Source organism: Talpa occidentalis, unplaced genomic scaffold (assembly GCF_014898055.3).
Source record: "Talpa occidentalis isolate TD23 unplaced genomic scaffold, MPIMG_talOcc4v2.1 talOcc4.6, whole genome shotgun sequence".
Lineage (NCBI taxonomy): Eukaryota > Metazoa > Chordata > Mammalia > Eulipotyphla > Talpidae > Talpa > Talpa occidentalis.
The window spans coordinates 87,126,135-87,146,291 of record NW_023604972.1 but is presented as its reverse complement, the minus strand read 5'-3'; the positions used below and the strand labels follow the sequence as shown (position 1 = coordinate 87,146,291).

Below are 20,157 nucleotides of genomic sequence, written 5' to 3'. Positions count from 1 at the left end.
TCATTCTGCTGGGAGCAGGGAACATTCCAGCCAGGCTTTCTAGTCTCCTGCAACCTTAGGTCCTACATAGCTTATTCTTGGGTTGTGTCCTGAAAATTGCTTCTTTTTCATGGAGAAATTTGGGAGAATGGTTTCGATGTAGAGTTCTTTGCTTCCTCAGTTGTACCAGCCACTTGCCAGGTTCCTCTCCCCATTTCCAGCTTAGAGACGTACTCATCCTTAAAAAAAAAAAGGAAGGAAGGAAGGAAGAAAGAAAAATACTGTTTGAGTTGTTGGATGAAGCTCAGGAGGCTGCTTTGGGGCATTTAGGTAGAGACAATCCAGTGAGTTCTTTTCCTTTCTCCACTTATGATGATGACTAAGTCTCGGGAGCAAACGTTATATAATTCACATCCTAACATCATGGAGACCCTGGGACAACAGAAGGTAAGACTTACAGAAGGGCAAACTGTGATTTTATTTCATTTAGAGGCTTTTGCTGACTGGGAATCTTAAAACACTAAAAGTTTTTAGCTACTTTTTCCTGGTTAACCTAGCAGATGGAATGTGGGTACAAGCCCTGTTCCCCACTTTAACAACAGCACATGGGTGTGCCTGACTTCATGACAGAAGTGCCCTATACCACACATCCCACTGTACACTGGGGAGGCCAAAAGTTGCAGTTCTTGGGCTTTGCAGCAGGCTGGTTATAACCTGCCAGGGGCCCTCCTTTCTTCCCTAGCCCTTGGCAGTCAGGCAGCCTTCCATTTCGCATCAAAAGTAAACTAACATCCAATGCAATGCTCTGGGAGGGAATAATGCTGCCAGATGGGGTGATGGGACTAAAGGACAGGGCCAGGGCTAAGTTCTGGTCTAGCTGGTCTGGTTCTAGACTTCAGCCCTGCCCCGTCCTCACTAGGCACATGGGGAGAGCAGGGGTGGAAGGTCATCACTGTGGCCAGTGTCCTCAGCCCACACTGAGGTTGTGTTTGGAAGGTGAGCTAGTGTGGTAGCCTGTGGAGGGAACCGGGAGAGACGGCAGCTGGAAAGAGGATGTGCTGTGACTGTTTGGGACACTGAGCAGCTGGTCGTGGTGCTGTCAGGTTCTGTGCATTTTGGAAGACTATGTTAATATTTAATGTGGACATTCAAAAATAATAGAATAAGAGGATTAGCGAAATGGAAGAGATTTTGTATGAATCATTTAGTGTCTCTTGGCATTTTTGCATTTAGATCCAAAAGACTTGTGGGCACTTCCTAGAATTAAATTCCCCTGACCCAAACCTGTATAAAGAAACCCCCTGTTTGCTCTGGGAGGCAGCCACCAGTGGGGTTAGAATTGGGGATTAGCCCAATGAGGTCTACCAGATTTTCTGAATTATTCCATATATTTTTTAAGATTTATTCATTATTTATGCATACAAGAACAGGGTACAGGCCAGAGGTGTGGGTAGTGAGAGGATTCACCAGAGACAGAATGGGGAACAGAACAGGCAGATTGACTGAAATACACTGCTGAGGGGAGCAGCGGGCGAGTTAGGAGAGGTCTGCTGCACCATGTGGGTTGCTTCCTGGCCGGAAATCGAACTCTTGCTGTAGTGGCTGCCATTAGCTTCATAGGTTGCGTCTTAACTCCTTGCGCCACCAGGGAGGTCCCTGAATTATTCCATACTTATAAGATGAAACATTCTAGCATCTTTTCGGGTAATGCTCACAATTGCCACCTCCTCCTTGGGAATGGTTCTCCTTAGTGCCAGGAGTCACTGTAGAAATGTGTAGACGGGCTCTCTTTAACCAATCTTTTCAAGAACCTGAAGACCATTTGGTAAGGTCTTCATGGGCTGTCCCTGGGTGTGACTCTTAACTGTTTTTAAGGGTCAGGCAGAATGTTATTGCCCTTGATTAATTCTCCCTCCATGAGTAATCTTTATTTAAAGCAGAATGGTTCATAGTTTGTCAGAAGAAACACATTATCTAAGTTGTACAGAAGGAAAAAAGCATCTAAGATGCTTTCTATGTGCAGCTTAGACTAAAAAATTAGGCTTATGGCATAGGTTGAATTCATGAGGATGGGGGAATGTGAGCTTTCAATAGGTATTTTTTATTAAATGCCAAGAAATAGATCACTCCAGTTCTTCTTTTCAGCTTTCCCACAGACTTTTTTAACATTAACATTTCTTTCAAATGCTTAAGACTAACAGTAGCCATTCAGAGTCTTTATACATGTACTGTTTTATGAGTATTTAAGCCTCACAGCAAAAAACAAACAAACAAACAAACAAACAAACAAACCCAAAAACAAGCAAAAAAAACTATGAGGTGGGTTTTATTGACTAGTCTACAGAGGAATCTCAGAGAAATATCTGGCCCAACATGCCAGCAAAGAAATCAGAGTATTCTTTCTACTACCCAGGTCCCTTCAGATGTTCCTTTGGTTCTACCTATTTGCTTCCTTCTACCACCTCTGGCTCTCTGCAGGGTGAACCTGATCCTTTAGGCAAACTTCCTGCTAGCTGCCATGATCCTCCTAGGCTTCTGTGTTTTCAGGTATTGTACCTCTTGCTACTGCAGAAGAAAAGCAACTTCTCTCCAACTACTTTATGACCTTTCCTCTACTTCTAAAAGGCTATAATTGCTAGGATCATCTTGCATATTACTCGCTCATACCTCAGTCAGGTGTGCCTCCCTACCAGGTACTGTGAGCACTGCCCCTGAGACACCTGGAGAACAGAAAAAAGTACACAGGGAGCCCCAGGCTCCATAAACCTTTCTTTCTTAATCTTAAGCTCTTTTTTTTAAAGCTCTTATTGCTGCTTTCTTGACCTTACTGCTCATCATCACTGGCCAGAGCCCCTGGTCTTCTGTTGCTTTGTTTCTCTCCTAGTCCTTGAATCTCATATTTTCCTCCCTGCTAGAGATTATATAACCTAGGGCAAAAGCTTCACTTTTTGGAGCCTCAGTTTTCTCATCTGTAAAAAATGAGTTGATATTTATCTTGCATAGATTAACTTGAAGATTGTATTATTTAACATCTCTTGGCCTATAAAAACACCTGGCAAATATAGATCTTAATTCATTTTAATTAATTCCATCTTCATTCCATCTTTCTTGATTTGCATCTTAGAAACAGTGATCTTTTGCACAGCAGATAATCAGCTTTGATACCTAGCCTACCCAACTGGATGGCCTTGGCTCTTCATGTTTCTGCCTCCATGTACCCATTGTGTTTCTATTCCACATGGCCCCTGGTTCCAGTCCCCCAATGCTTTAGATGCTATTGGTTATGGGGTTTGTGCCCTCTCCCTTCTACACTTTTTCTTGTTCCTTTTCTGAGCTGTGTGTTTATGTCCTTCTTGCTACCATCGCTCAGTGCTGACTATAATAATACCTGCTTTGCATACCTTAGGGGTTATTGTGAGGATCAAAGGGGGGATGATTTATGTGATGAAAGTACTTTGCAAAGTAAGATGGGCTGCATTCACCAGGGTTATTATGATGATTATTATCACTTCTGGACTATCTTCAGATGACTAAAAATAGCCACCCAGTCTGGACCTTCTCAGCATATTCTTATCTCTCTTGGACTTCCCTATGTTGAGAAGTCTGACAGTTTAAGCAACTGAGGAACTTGCTGGTAGACAGCAGTGTTGGGGGTGGAGGATGGCTGGGTAATGAATTACCTTCTTTAGGGTCCCGATGGGAAATCTGGTACCCTGGAAAGCGTTAATTTACCTCACTTGAGTGAAGCTTTAGACCCAGAGAGCACTTCATTTGCCCAGGCAGCCCATTGTGATGATGACATTAAATAATCATTATCATTACGTGGAAATCCTGTCACCTTGGGGATTTAGAAAGTGTTTCTCAAGTCATATACATATAAGCAAACAAAATGAGTAGAATGTTCATCTAGAAGAAAGTGTTTGTGAAGAAAACATTTGTTTGTAATTGTCAGCATTTGGCAAAGGCAGGAAATGAAAGAATGAAATGAACCACAGCTTTGGATTCCTTCCAGTGTTTTTTCCAATCCTAAATTGTCAAGACTAGGGAGGGAAGCCTTCCTGTCATGGACCATGAGTTCTAGGGAGGAGAGTAGGAGCCTTCAACTCCCTCACCCCCTCGGTCCAGGAAGTCATTTCAAAGGGAGTTGTCTCCAGGGAAAAGCAAGAGCTCATTGGCCAAGATTTATTTATAGTCTTATACCCTGTAAACTTGTCTTCTTTTTAAAAATTAAGAGCAAAAAAGTATTTTGGGTCTTGTTTGTTTGGACCACCTCCAGGCAGTCATATCTGTTTTCTTATTTCTGTGCTGGTTGCTCAACATCTTTGGTCTTGATGGAACTGGTTTCATTCCTAGGCCCTCCCTTATTATTAATGTTCTTGTTATTGGTCAGTTCTATGTTTGCAGTGTCCTTGACAATCTTTTTTATTAGCAGTTCTTTGCAACACAGTGAGGTGGATCAGCACTATGAATATTTAGCCAACAAATTGTCCAACATATTCTTTTGTTGGCTTTTGTTAGGATTTATTACAACCATTTTCCCCCTTTCTGATAGTTGTCCTTATGCAAGAAAACTGTTTTATGCTCTTTCTTGTGGGGCTGCATGAGCCAGGAGCTGGTGTCATCTGCTTTCAATTCATGTTTTCTTTCTTTCTCCCTTGCCTGACTTTCTCATCCTGCTCAAAATTGTTGTTACATCTACTGTTCATGGCGCTCAACTTATCTAAGTCAGCTTTGAGCAGAAGGCTTATTTTTTGTTTCTTCAACATTTAGCCACATCTTTCAGACATCACTGGCTGTTAGTTCTTCAGCACATAATTTTTTACCAAGTAATCAGTTGTTGTTGTTGCTGTTGTTGTAGTTGTTGTTTCTGGGGTTGGTGTATATTGCTTGATGGTAAACTGTCAGGTTATGGAGAGAAATGTTTCAGAAATGATTGGGAATTTGTACTATAACAGACTAGTCACTAATTTTTATCAACCAAGAAATGACAAAGTCTTCCAGATCTCATCAACATCACCAGCTCTACCAGCTCTTCCACCACAATAGCCTCAGTTTTGCAAAACTATAAAAATACTCTCTTATGTTTCTATCTATGCACATTTATCTAGATATTCCTGATGTATGGGAACTTAAACAACCTTCCCAAATATCATTTTTACCTTGAATATTTAATATGTTTGTTCTTTATTCATCTTCCATGAAATTTTTCTCTATTGTACTTATATCACATTATCATTATTTTTTTTTTTTTTTTAATAAATTTTATTGTTATATTCCCCATACAATTGCAGCCCCCCCATTCTGACCCCAATCCCTCCCCTCCCACCCCCGCCCCCCTAAAAGTGTCTCTGGTTCATAGTTTTTTGTTGATTTTGATTTTCACTTTCTTATAGTTATTCATTTTCCTGGTCCCTTATTTAAGTTTTCTAGATTCCTGCTATGAGTGAGACCATCCGGTATTTTTCTTTTTCTTTTTGGCTTATTTCGCTGAGCATGATCCCTTCCAGCGCCATCCATGTTGCTGCAAATTGCATGTGTTTATCTTTTTTGAATGCTGAGTAATATTCCATGGTATATATGTACCACATCTTCTTGATCCAGTCATCTATTTTTGGGCATTTGGGTTGTTTCCAAAGCTTAGCTATTGTAAACAGTGCTGCTATAAACATAGGGGTGCAGGTGTTCTTTGGAATTGATGTTTCTGTGTCCTTTGGGTAAATACCTAGGAGTGGAATTGCTGGATCATATGGAAGCTCTATGTTTAGTAGGTCCAGAAATCTCCATACAGCTTTCCACAGTGGTTGGACCAGTTTGCACTCCCACCAACAGTGCAGAAGAGTTCCTTTTTCTCCACACCCTCGCCAACATTTGTTGTTGCTAGTTTTTTTAATATGTGCCATTCTCACTGGTGTAAGATGGTATCTCATGGTAGTTTTGATTTGCATTTCCCTGATGACAAGTGATGTTGAACATTTTTTCATATGCCTGTTGGCCATTTGCATTTCCTCTTCAGAGAAGTTTCTTTTAAGCTCTTCTGCCCATTTTTTGACTGGATTATTTTCTTTGTTGTTGTTGAGTCTCATCAGCTCTTTGCAGATTTTTGTGATCAGTCCTTTATCATTAGTGTTGGGTGCAAAAATGTTCTCCCAGTTGGTGGGGTTTCTCTTTGTTTTTGTTATTGTCTCTTTTGCTGTGCAAAAGCTCTTTAATTTGATGTAGTCCCAGCTGTTTATCTTTGCCTTCACTATCACTGCTTTGGGTGATGTGTCTGTAAAGATGTCTTTGATGTGCAAATCACGTAGTGTTTCTCCTATATTTCCTTCTATATATTTTATGGTTTCAGGTCTTATGTCTAGTTCTTTAATCCATTTTGAGTTGATTTTTGTGTATGGTGTGAGGTGGTGGTCAAGCTTCATTCTTTTGCATGTAGCGACCCAGTTTTTCCAGCACCATTTATTGAACAAACTTTCTTTGCTCCAATGCATATTCTTTGCTCCTTTGTCAAAGATTAGTTGACCATAAATCTGTGGGTTTATTTCTGGATTTTCTATTCGATTCCATTGGTCTGTATGTCTGTTCTTGTTCCAATACCATGCAGTTTTGATGATTATGGCTTTGTAGTATAGTTTGAAGTCTGGGAGTCTGATGCCTCCATTCCCTTCTTTTTTTTTCAGGAGAGCTTTGGCTATTCGGGGTTTTTGGTGATTCCATATGAATTTCATCAATAATTGTTCTATTTCTTTGAAGAATGACATTGAAATTTTGATTGGAATAGCATTGAATCTGTATATTGCTTTTGGTAGGATGGCCATTTTAATAATGTTTATTCTTCCAATCCATGAGCAGGGGACGTCTCTCCATTTCTTTGTGTCTTCTTCTATTTCTTTTAACAGTGTTTTATAGTTTTCTTTGTATAGGTCCTTTACCTCTTTTGTTAGATTTATTCCCAAATATTTGATTTTTTTTGTTTCAATAACAAAAGGGATGGTCTTTTTGATTTCTTCTTCTTCAGATTTATTGTTTGTGTATAGGAAGGCTACTGACTTTTGCGTGTTGATTTTGTATCCTGCCACTTTACTGAACTGATTGATGAGTTAAATTAGCTTTTCTGTGGAGTTTTTGGGGTTCTCTATGTATAATATCATATCGTCTGCAAATAGTGATAGTTTGACTTCTTCTTTTCCTATTTGGATTCCTTGGATGTCTTTCTCTTGTCTTATTGCCCTGGCTAGGACTTCCAGTATTATATTGAAAAGCAATGGTGAGAGTGGACATCCTTGTCTTGTTCCAGATCTTAATGGAATTGCTTTCAGCTTTTCACCATTGAGAATGATACTGGCTGTTGGCTTGTCATAGATGGCCTTTATGATGTTGAGGTATGTTCCTTGTATCCCCAGAATTTCAAGGGCTTTTATCATGAATGGGTGTTGCACTTTGTCGAAAGCTTTCTCAGCATCTATTGATATTATCATATGGTTTTTATATTTCTTTTTGTTGATGTGTTGGATAACGTTGATTGATTTTCGGATGTTAAACCATCCTTGTGCCCCTGGAATGAATCCAACTTGGTCGTGGTGAATTATCTTATGGATACATTGTTGGATTCTGATAGCTAAAATTTTATTGAGGATTTTTGCATCAGTGTTCATTAGGGAGATTGGCCTGTAGTTTTCCTTTTTTGTGTTGTCCTTGTTCGGTTTTGGTATTAGTGTAATGTTGGCTTCATAAAACGTGTTTGGTATTGTCCCTTCCTTCTCAATTTTTTGGAAGAGTTTGTGAAGGATAGGCACTAATTCGTCTCTGAATGTTTGGTAGAATTCATTTGTAAATCCATCAGGTCCTGGGCTTTTGTTTTTGGGGAGGTTTTTGATTACCATTTCAATTTCGCTAATTGTAATTGGTCTGTTTAGGTGTTCTATTTCTTCTTTATCTAGCTTTGGGTGATTGTAGAGTTGTAGGAATTTGTCCATCTCCTCTAGATTGTTAAATTTGTTTCCATATAACTGTTCATAGTAGTTACTGATTATTCTTTTGATTTCTGCTGTGTCCGTTGTGATTTCTCCTCTTTCATTGATGATCCTGTTTATTTGTGCTTTCTCCCTTTTTTCCTTTGTGAGCCTGGCTAGGGGTTTGTCTATTTTATTGATTTTTTCAAAAAACCAGCTCTTGGTTTCATTGATCTTTTGGATTGTTTTTTTAGTTTCAATTTCATTTATTTCTGCTTTGGTTTTTATTATTTCTTTTCTTCTACTGGTTTTGGGGTTTTTTTGTTGTTCTTTTTCTAGATCTTTGAGCTTCGAGATGAGGTTGTTTCTTTGCGTTCTTTCTTGTTTCTTGATGTGAGCTTCTATTGCTATATATTTTCCTCTTATTACTGCTTTTGCTGCATCCCATACATTTAGGATATTAGTGTCCTCCTTGTCGTTCAATTCAAAAAACTTTTTAATTTCTTCTTTGATCTCCTCGTTAGTCCAATGGTCTTCCAGTAGTGTGGTTTTTAATCTCCATGAGGTAGGAAAGTTCCTTGCCTTCTTTTTATGGTTTATTTCTAGTTTGATGCCTTCATGGTCAGAAAAGATGGTTGATATGATTTCAATCTTGGTGTATCTGTTGATGTTTGTCTTGTGCCCCAGTATGTGATCGATCCTGGAGAATGATCCGTGTGCGCTTGAGAAAAATGTGTACTCCGTTTTTTGGGGGTTTAGTGTTCTATAGATGTCTGTTAAGCCTAATTGCTCTAGGTCCTTATTTAGAGCTTTGGTTTCTTTACTTATTTTTTGTCTTGTTGATCTATCCATTGTTGATAGTGGTGTGTTGAAGTCTCCCACTACGTATGTGTTTTCTCTGATGTCTGTTTTCAGAGAGGACAACAGTTGTCTGATATATTTTGGTGCTCCTTCGTTTGGTGAGTATATGTTAATGAGTGTTATTTCTTCTTGAAGTATTGTCCCCTTGATCATAATGTAGTGACCATTGGGGTCTCTTTTTATCTTTTTGAGTTTGAAATCTGTTTTATCTGATATAAGTATAGCTGTTCCTGCTTTCTTTTTGGGTCCATTTGCTTGTAGGATTGTTTTCCATCCTTTAACTTTGAGCCTATTTTTATCTTTTGTAGCTAAATGTGTTTCCTGGAGACAGCAAAAGGTTGGGTTTTGTTTCTTAATCCAGGCTGCCACTCTGTGTCTTTTTATTGAAGAGTTTAGTCCATTTACATTTAGAGTTAATATTGATATGTTAACATCTGTATTTGCCATTGTGTTTGTCTTTCCTTTGATTTTATTTATTTATTCTTTTAATAACTTTTTTTTTTTTTTTGGCCTTCTTTCATTGTTATTCGTCCCTCTGAGGTTCTGGCTTTAGGACTCCTTGTAGTATTTTTTGGAGTGGGGGTTTAGTTGCAATGAAATTCCGGAGTTTCTGTTTGTCTGGGAAGGTCCATATTCTTTCTTCAAAGAGGAAGGAGAGCTTTGCGGGATAGAGTATTCTTGGTTGGCATCTGTTTTCTTGGAGTCTGTTGACTATGTCCCTCCACTCTCTCCTTGCCCGTAGTGTTTCTTCGGAGAAGTCTGATGTCAGCCTGATTGGTTTTCCTTTGAATGTTATCTGTTTCTTCCCTCTTGCCAGCTTCATTATTTTTTCCTTGTCCTGGATTCTTGGGAGCTTTACTATTATGTGTCTTGCTGTATTTTTCCTTTCGTCGTGGAAGTTTGGTGTTCTTCTTGCTTCTTGTATATCAATTTTCAGCTCCTTCTTCACATTTGGGAAGTTCTCTTCAATTATCTCTTTGAATATTTTCTCTGTTCCTACATCTCTCTCCTCTCCTTCTGGTATTCCTATAACTCTTATATTTCCTTTCCTCATGGAGTCAGATAGTTCCCGAAGTCTTTCTTCGTTCTTTTTCCTTCGTACTTCTCTTTCCTTTTCTGTTTTGGTTCTTTTTATTTCTGTGTCTTCAAGATTACTTATTCGTTCTTCCATTTCATCTATTCTGCTTTCATTGCTTTTCCCAGAATTCTTTAGTTCTTCCATTAATTCTTTGATCTCCTGCATTTCTTTTACTTCCCTCTTTAGGGACTCAATTTCTTTCTTCTGACCATTGTTTTCCCTCTCTAGGGACTCAATTGCATTCTTCTGATCATTGATTATTTTTCCCTTATCATTGTTTTCCTTTATGACTTCTGTCAGTTTTTTAATCACGGCAATTTTAAATTCTCTTTCTGGAAGGCTCAGAAATTCTTCCAAGTTATTGTCTTTGCAATCTGGGGGCTGGCTTTCTTTTTGTGGTGTGCTTTTTCTCTGGAGAGTTGCTAGGTTGCGTGTGGTTCTTCTCCTCCCTACTGTCTGTTTTCTAATTTGCCGTATGCGTTGGGACACTGTGTTGTTGGGACTGGCCGGCATCTTGGGTGGGCTTCTCTGTTCCCCTCTGGTTCTTCCAGGAGTCATCGGGCGGCCGGGGCTGTGTGCTGGTGCTGGTCTCCTCCTGGGGGGCGGGGCTCTCTTTAATGGCGCCTGGAGCTCACCTCCGCGGCGGATCCTGCAGGGTTCGCCTCAGCTCCCGTTCACGGGGTGTGGTGGCTGCAATAGTTCCTTTCCACTCACAGTCCCGCTTGCTGTGTCCGTTTTTCTTGTTGGCCGTTTTGGTTTGTTGTTTCCCTCCTCTCTGCCGGTCGGAGAGTGCCGCCTCTGTGGGCGGGGGAGGGGAGCAGGGTTCTGCGCTTCCCTCCCTTCTCGTCCTCTTTTATGGCCACTTTCTTCTTCGGGCAGTTTGCTGGTGTCACCCGTTTATCTTCTGTGTCCCAGTTCTCACTGGGACCTGCCGCTTTTCCTCCTTATTCACTTTTTTTAATGGGAGATCTTACTCGCAGCGTCTCCTCGCCGCCATGTTGCTCCGCCCTACGTCACATTATCATTATTTTGATGCATTTTTCTTAACCACTGGATTCTGGATTTCTTGAGGGAAGTGAACTTACCTTATTCTTCATTCACCAGGGACTGTGCTAGACACCAGGGTGATATCCTAAGTATTTGTTGAATGAAATTGAGGTTATTTGATTGAATGAAAAAATGTTTTTGTAAACTTTAAAATATTTTATAAATTAGTGAAGACTGTTCAAATACAACTTTTTATTATAATTGCTTTACTTTGTCATTATGGCAATGAAGGGTGGTTTTGAGTTCAGTGAAGATGGACAAAAATACTTATTATGCATTTTAGAGATCAAGAATGATGGCAATTTGAATTTGCAAAAGATTCAAAAGACCAGCCATATTTTTGGGCTATTTTCTCATGTTGGGCCTGCTTGGCCACCTGTGATGATTGGGAGAGCCAGCAGTGGGTGAGAAGATAACCTCTGAGTATCTTTAAAATCTATGTAAAATTTTTACTTTTGCTATATAGGTAAGTGTTTTAGAAAATGTCCTGACTTTCTTGGGTTATAGACATAGATGGTTCTGGAAAACTATGTGTTATTATTCTGTGTTGTGCCAGATTTAAGTTGATGGAATTGTTAAAGTAATTCAGTGTGGTTAGAGTTTGAAAATGACCCAGTGTTTCTGAATTCTTCCCCAGTGGAACTTACAGACTGTCAGAAAGGTGAAAATATAGGTTCCCTCATTTTTCTCTCTCCATCCATTATCTTATATTACACTGCTTTGGAAGAATGGACCAGTTATTTCTGCAGGACAAGTATTACCATTAGTGATTAAAAAATAAGTTGCACTTATGAGTCTGGCATGCTTTGGTGCTTAATAAATATGGACTAAGGGAACAAATGAATGTGTTTAGCCCCTTATTCAGCTGACCAGAGTGTTTAACATTTGTATGTAAAAAAAGACGTTAGAATGACTTGCTGACTTTTACACAGAGGTGCCCTGGGATCAGTCAGCAATAGGGGATGAACTCTGAGTTTGGGCCCAGCTTTTGATAAAAGCTGTTCTCTTATCAATATTCCTTCAATTCTTTTTGCAGCCCTGGTAAACTCTTTTTGAAGAGGCAATGCACTAGGCAGAAGCTGAATCAGAAAGCCAGAACGCAAGTCTTGTCCCCAGTTGGGCAGTAAGATATCTCAAACCAACCCTTTCGTACATCTTGGAGGATGGATTTACAAAAGACTCATGGCAGTTTTGAGTCTATGTATAGAAAGATTAGATTGATTGCTAGAAGGGAAAAAAATCAGTCTATTAGAATTTACTATGTTAAAAAAAGTGACCAGGAACTGCACTAGAGGATTATGGCTTTTCATGAATTATCTTTATTACTGGTTGGTATTAGGAACAACTTGTTGACATTGGGATCTGGTGATTCTTTGAAATCAGTTTTAAAGGCCACAGTCACTTTCCTTCCTTATTGTCCACTTTTCTGTTCCTCATTTTTGACCACTGATTCTGGCTTCTTTTTCTCATGTACCAATTTCTTTGGCAGAAACTGGTCATAGAAGACTTTTTTTTTTTTGACTATTTAATTCTTTGGGTGCTAATGATTTAGCCAATAGAGAATTGAATGGAGGAAAGAAGTCAAGCAGGGAAATTTGTGCATGAAATGAATTTTTTGTTTCTCTGAGGATTTGTCATAGCAGATATAAAGTGTCTTTCTCACTCAAAGTACCTCCAAGCGCTTTCACAAATCAATTAGTTACTGGCAGAGCAGAGAGAGTAGAGGCAGAATAAGCCGTGTGGTGACAGCCAGAGACCCCGGCTGCTCTCTCTCTCTCTCAGGCATGCTGTCCTTGATCATTAGATAACCACAGTGACACTTCACCCCCTGGTGACTGTTTCCATTACAATCAGAACTTCAGAGGCAGGTTATGACTTTCTGGGTCTAGCTCCACTCCATTAATAAACAAACACCCACAAGGAGAGATTGGGGAAAATGGAGGCTCGCCATCCCTTTGAGATACAAAGCCAAGTAAAGGAAATAAAAAGAAATCAATCTTTTATTTGCTCACTTTGAGTTTTCTTATGTGTTTTCTGGAATGTTCAGTAGTTGATTAATGAGGGATGCTTGCTTTCAGTTTGTTAGCTGAGACCGACTAAGCACCACAAAAGAGTCTTAATTTTAAGAGGATGAGGCTCTCCACATGGGGCTTCTAAGCTTACAAAATAGGTGTGACATGCCTCCTGCCAGTTACTCAGCAGGCAGAGCCTACAGCATATGCCTTAGGGGCCTGCGAGGTACAGAGTGAGGGCGGAATCTGAGGAACACCTAAAAATGTGTCCAACTGAGCTGTCAAAAAAATTCTCCATCAGTCAGTCTGCAGGAACAAATGGAGTTTCAAAAATGCACATGTCGTTTTAGGAATACACTTTGAACTTTGAGTTCCCAGCTCGTTGATATTGGGGCACAAGGGGAGGGGTAGAGGTCAGAGGATAGGAGAATAGGGTGACCATTGCAGTAAGTTCAAGGGAGCAAAGGTGAACCAGCTTTTATAAGATCTGGAACCTTTCAGACTCCTCAGAAAGCTGAAGGGTTGGAAAGAAAAATGCTTATATAATAGCCGAGAGCTCTTATCTCATTCTTGGGAACAAGCTGGGGGGTAGGTGGCAACTATTTTGGTCTTCGGTTTCACAGTTGGCAGAGCTGAGGTACAGGGAAGGGAATTGGTCTGTCAGCCCACTTAGCCAGATGTGCATGTGAAGAGTTCCTTTAACGCCCCTCAGCAGTTCCTGCAGCACTTTCCCCTCCTCCATCAATGCCATTGACAAGCTCTGCGTTGAGCCCTTTGGCAGCCTCCGAGACTGGCAACTTAAGCATTATTGGTGTCACCTGACAGATTTGGAGTTGGAAGACCTGAGCTTGAATTCTGCCTCTAGTATTTGCTAGCTCTGTAGTCTTGGGCAAGTTTCTGAATCTCTTTGCAATCTTAATTTGCTTCCCTTTAAAACGAGGATGGTGATAGCTGTAGCACAGGTCCTTGCAGAATTTAAAAATATTTGAAAACATTTTACCCAGTGCCTTGTATAACTTTGGTACATGTTACTTGGACCTGAATTTGAGGATGAAAGAAAATGAGCCCAGGTTTCCTTCCTGACTTCTTTTGATCTTGGTGATGAGCAGGCTCCAACTTACCAGATGCTCACAGATTTTCCTACATCTGTGATTTTCAAAGTGAGGTTTCTGGGCTACTAGTATTAGAGGCACTGAGGAACCTGTGAGAAATGCAGTTTCACAGACCCTCCCTAGACTGAATCAGAAACTCGTGGTGATGGTGGTGGGAGGGAGGGCAGAAGTCTGTTTCAACAAGTTCTTGCAAGTGAGTCTAATGCACTCAAATTTGAGAAACATTTCCTGTATGTTCCCTGTATTAACTTCACAATGGTGGGAACAAAATTGTGGTGGCATCTGGCACAATCACTGTTGCAACAGGGCTGAAAGCTCGAGCTTAGACATAGAGTGTTGGTACCTCTGTATGTCCTGTTTTTGTGCATTTATTGAGAGGAGAGAAGAGAAAAGGGAATTTGCTAAAGTTGACCCTCCTTCTGAACTTTGAAGACATTCTGCTTTTTTTCTTAATGCTGGGGATGGAATTGGCAAAAGAACATAGTGGGTGTGCAGGAGTATAGAGCTGTTAGAGGAAACTGTCAAATGCAATCCCCCCACCCTACTGTGTTTGTAATATTGCAGTGTGTAGAGATAGTACTCCTGGAAACAAAGGGGGATATTATGCTCTGACATTCACTCTAGAAGAAGATGCTAAAATTTATATTATAGATTCAGAAGGATGCTTGAGCTTGTTGACAGAAATTGAAATGATCAACTTTGAAAGTTGAATAGGCAATATATGCTTGGATATTTTAGAGTTGTGGAGAAAATCATCTCTGCAATAGAGAGTAGGATATTGTGTGGCCTGATTCCTCATTTATTCCATATAACTTCTTCATAGTGGCTTCTAGACAGCTTCTAGCAAAAATGGCTTCCATGTTCTTCTCCCTCCATGCCTTGCCCCTACTCTTTCATCACTTTTATTCCTTTCTGAAGAAGTTTTGAAGCTTTCCTGCTCCCCTAACCCCCCACCTTTGGGGGAATTTATTTGGTTGAGCTGCCTTATCAGCATAAAATATTTGAATCCAAGGACTTCTTATCACTCTGCAATCCAACTCTCACATTTCACCAGATGACAAAATTGAAGTTTCAAGATGAAGTTCCCTGGCTCCAAGTTCAATGCCCTTTAAACTACTCTCTAAAGGAAGCTTAGTAATCATGGGATGGGGCACAGAAAAGGGGAGTTATAGCGTAAGAAACCCTTCTCTTCCTAGTTTTCAAGATAATATGTGTTAAAAGGGTGAATCTATAAGTGGGGCAGTGTAGTAGTTTCCCACTTTTGTTTAATATATGAGAATGTGATGTCTGATTGGGCTATTTTAAATTGTGGGCATTAGGGAATGGAAGGAAGGCAAAACGAAACCCAAACAAGTCCCAAATAGTCTTAATTTATCTTTTTGATGGAAGAGCTCATCATTGGCAAGTCACTAGTTTTTAATTACTGCCAAAGTCAATGGCAAAGCTGTTCACTTACATGGGGAAGTGCAAGTGGGGCACAGTGCTTTACATCAGATTCATAGTTTTTACTCAGAACACTTGAATTTCAAGAACTAATCATTATTTTTTCCCTATAAAATAGCTTTAGAGTGGGAACAAAATGCTCTTCTTTTCCTTTGGCACAAGGAATATCAGGTGTTTGCTTAGTATTCCTTAAATTTTGCTTGCTTTCATCATGCTGACATTCTGAAGTGCCCAGGCAATAAGTCAAATGATTTCTTAGATGTTCAGGGAACAGCATATACAACCAATATGTAATTTTTCAAGATAATGGAAGAAAATCTTGGCCTGAATTACAAACTATACAAATAATCAGAATAAAATTGTGTGTGTTTCAGCTTTACCTTTTTTCTGACCCCATATGTGGACTCTGTGGTAAGTGCATACTTGAATATTCATTGTACATTAATAATAATGATAATAATGAGCACAATATTGACCACTTATTATGCGCCAGATCCTTTTATCTATAATATCTCACTTCTTTATCACACTTTCCATCTCACAGACTCCGTGAAGTTAAGTGATTTGTCACAGGTCATATGGGATTCTCATTCAAACTGTCTGGCTTAATATTGCTTCACCTGCTTTTTGAAAGTATAATCCTTTCCCCATGTCCTTCACTTTCTGCTGGACTAGAGTGCTGCCATGAGGCAAGGTGGCACTAAATCCTTGAGTATGACAACCTGTGGGTCAAATAGGTGCAGGAGGAGCTTGGGCAATGTGACTTTCTGAGTCTAAATCTGAATGGTAGGGGTGAGCTGATCGCACACCTATGGGAAAGAAAGGGGAAGGAAGTTTTTGGAAGAGCTGGTTGAAGGGGTAGAGAAGGTTAGCAGATGCTTGTGTTTGGAGAGGGATCTGGGAGAACTACTTAATCTTGAACTACATTGGATGTTAGAATGAATGACACTTCCCCTCATTTGCCGGAACCTCCCTCCAAACTTTCTACATGGTAAGAACAATCATCTTAAGTTGTAACCCAGAATATGTAGATGCCTGGCTCAACACCCTATAGTGGCTTTTTTTTTTTTTTGTGGGACCCTCGCCAGCGGCCGGGGGATGAACTGGTGCTGCAGAGGCTGTGGACAGCCTCGCAGCCCAGCGCTCAACCGCTGCTTCACCAGGGGAGGCCCTATAGTGTCTTCTTATTGCATTTAGACTAAAACCCAAAGTTCTTACCTTTGACTACAAGACTATGTCAGATGCTGTTGGCGTCCTACCCACATCCCTTTGGGACTCATTGTACCTGTGTAGTTGGACAGCTTTCTGCAACCACTTGTGGCTCTCTGAGGTTTTCTGGCTGCCAACAGAATAGGCAGAAGGTCCCTGGAAATTAGTGCCCCTGGAATAGGTCTCAACCAGTGTTGGACCAGGGTTGGTGGATAAAACCCCAACCATCTTGGCCTTCAGGTGGTAGCAGTCATCCACAGGTCTGGATGGCTCTGTGTAGTCTTCCAGACAGCCTCCCTGGGACTGAGCTCCAGTTGCGCACAGTGGTAAGCTGCTCACTAATGCACCCTTCCCTTCCTGTTTTAATTTCCTGTTCCTTTCCTTTGCTTCCTCCCAAATAAACTACTTGCCTTCAAATTCTTGCTCCTGGCTTGATTCTGGGCAACTCAGTTGTCTTGTTTAGTCTGGCCTCTGCCACCTCTCTAGCCTCATCTAGAACTGCTCTATCCCACAAACAGTTTTCCAGCCACATTGCTCTTTGTATTTCCTGAACACTCTAAGTTTCCTGGTACATGAGGTTCCTGTACTTCCCAGGTGTGACTCCTCATCAGTTAGGCTTCAGCTTCATTGTCATATCCTCAGAAAGCCTTCCCTGATGTCCCAGAAAAGAGCTTAAGGTCCTAGAATAGGGTATTGGAACCCCTGGCTTTGGTATCAGAACAGTGTGAGTGGTGGTTGTGGCAGCCACATTCTGCCTCTACTCACAGGTGCCCTTTGGTCTCCTGGCTTTTCCACATTCTCACTTTAAGGTGTGTCATGTTGGCTTCATTCATGGTACATTTTGAACTTTTCCTCAGTGTTTGTAGGTTTATCAGTGGCACCAGATTTAGAGTGAAGCTCAAGACAGGAGGAAAGAGTGCCTGGGACTGTGGAGGAGGGGTGTTAAGAAGGTCTAACACATATCATAAAACCTATAAAGTTTTGAAGGTATCAGCTGAGTCCAGTTCTCACTATCTTCTGAGGCTGTCCTCCATGAATGCCCTTAAAATCTTATATAGGTGGTAACAACAGTTTGAAAGTTTAAATTATGTCCCTTTTTCTTTTTAATTTAGTACCTATTTATGCTAACAAAACTGAAGAGGATTTTTGTTTTCATGACAAAAGATGGAAGGAGAACTAGCATTCATTCAGCATTGGTTTTGCAGCAGCCTTCTAGAGGCAGCTGCACCCGAGCAGTGAGTGGCACTGCCAAGCTCCTTCCTGGAAACTTTGTGCAGGCTGGTATGTATTATAAAATTCTTGCTTATACTATATGTTAGTGTGATTTTACTTTTTTGGGGGTTTAGCGTGATTTGGTGCTGTTTATTTTTTGAGTCTGGGAACACTATTTTTTTTTTTTCATATAAATTAATGGTAATTGCTTCTTTACTTTATACCGTTTAGGCAGCAAAAGTTTCATGCGGATGCTCTACTTTCAGATAGATGGAGAGGGAGGGGGAACCTGTACTGGTTTCTCTCACAAATCATTGAAGAGGAAGTTCCTTCATTTCTTTAAAGTTGATTTTTTTGTTGTTCAAGTGAGAGAAATGAATAGGAAATTATAAATTCTTTTATATCTGTGTTTTCCATTCTCTTACCAGATAGGCTAGTACCCAAAGGTACATTTTTATCCAACTGTTGTTTTTCCTTTCAAAGGAACCCAGAAATTTCCTGTGAGTGGTTCACTTGGATGGAGGCTATATATTGACAGGCTTGAATGACAACCCCAGCTTTACCCTCCTCCCTGTTCAGGACTCATTCTGTACAACTTAGGAGGGTACCTACATCTGAGATGGAGCTATGGTGACCCCACTGGTCCCCTTCCACACACACAGCTTCTGAGAAATATGCCTTTAGACCTAATACCAACCCTAGGTATTCTATCTGCTATTTCCTTTTTTCTGAGCTTGATTGGATCATGAAATATCAGCACTAGGAGCTCCAAAGAATATGACTGTCAGCCTCTCATTTTACCCAGGAGGAGACTGAGACTTACAACTATTTAATGACTTATTCAAAGATATACTGCTGATTTGTGGCACATTTGAGATGAAAACAGGCTGAATGTCATGGAAAATTCTTTTGAGTCAGTGACTGTCTAGAAGGTTCTTGTAATTCTCAGGAAATTCATGAAAGATTCTGATGAGCTATGAGGACATTTTAGGCAACAGTGGGTTTAAGGGGAGATCCCTTTGCAAATTTTCTCTTTGGGCTTTCCAAATTAAAATTTTGGTCACTGAATGTTTTTCTCCTTTGAAAACATTTTCAGAATAAAAATGTGTGCTTAGGTTTGATGTTGACACTCAGATCTTACTTTGTCAAGGTAGAAATGTTTCTTTCCTGATGTTTTCAAAGCCAGGGATCTTAAATTAATACAACTGAAGCCTTCACCTCCCTGTCATTTGTACATTTCTTTTTTTTTTTTGTTAGGACCTGAAATAACTCAATAACTAAAGGACTTCCATTGAAAAAAAAAGAAAGAATATTTTGTCCTCTGGAATAAATAAATTCTCACTGAAGAGTGGTAAGTTGAGCATGAATTTAGGTCTGTAGGCCCATTATTAAGTATGAAGAATGAATTCATCTTCTTTGGACTTAAATGAAACTGAGATTAAAGTCCCTTCAACAGTGGCACTTCCTACTACCCACCATCTGCTGCACAATGTAGAAACATTGTCATTCTATAGTTAATCATCAAATTCTCACTGAGCACATACTTCATTATGCACTGAGGTATTACATTCTCTAATTCCAAGTAAAGGAGGCTTTAAGCGCTTGTATGCACAACTTGTTTGAAGAAATAAATTGAAAAGAATATGGCATCTCAATTGAATATGAAAGCCACCCTTCATAGAAGATGGTGGATTATGTTTGTTGCATTGTTTCTGCAATGGGACTGATGATTTGCACTGAATATTTCATGCTATTTTGCTGAAGCCCCTTGCACCCTTGGAGGCACTGGCATGTCTCTGAGGAACATCTGGCTAAAGTTATGGTAAAGACTGTTGCCACAGACTTGAATATTGCCAAATGATCTCTAGGGTTTGTTTTTGTTTGTTTTTCTCTTTTGATACTGCAGTAGTTGAGGCCACTGGTTGTGGAATTAAAATGACCTAGGTTCAAATTTGAGCTTTACCCTTTGACTTTGGCAAGAATTCTAATAGCCTCTTTCCATCTCAACTTCCTCATATTTAAAATGAAGGTAGAATTCATCCTCATTGGGATTTATAGTGTTACAGGAACAAAAATTTCAGTTTTTAAACAAAAGCTCTTTTCTAAATAGGGTGGGTCTAATTGAAGCAAAGACTTCTTTCTTGTCTGGTACTGTGGATTTTGTTGTAAAAGTGTGGTAACAGGAGTTGGTAGAGGAATTTACTTCTTCTTTTCAAAAGAAGTGAAGAATGGGATGAGGAGGAGAGAAAGGGAAATAG

At 40.1% G+C, this 20,157-nt stretch overlaps 1 long non-coding RNA gene across 2 annotated transcripts in view; it reads left to right on the top strand.

Moving 5' to 3' along the window:
- Nucleotides 1–20,157, top strand: part of LOC119261027 (uncharacterized) — a 124,363-nt gene that overhangs the window by 81,005 nt on the left and 23,201 nt on the right. For both annotated transcript variants that reach the window (XR_008549104.1, XR_008549105.1), the window contains exons 3-4: nt 17,800–17,968; nt 19,157–19,250. This is a non-coding gene — a long non-coding RNA (uncharacterized LOC119261027). The remainder of the gene's footprint in view (nt 1–17,799; nt 17,969–19,156; nt 19,251–20,157) is intronic.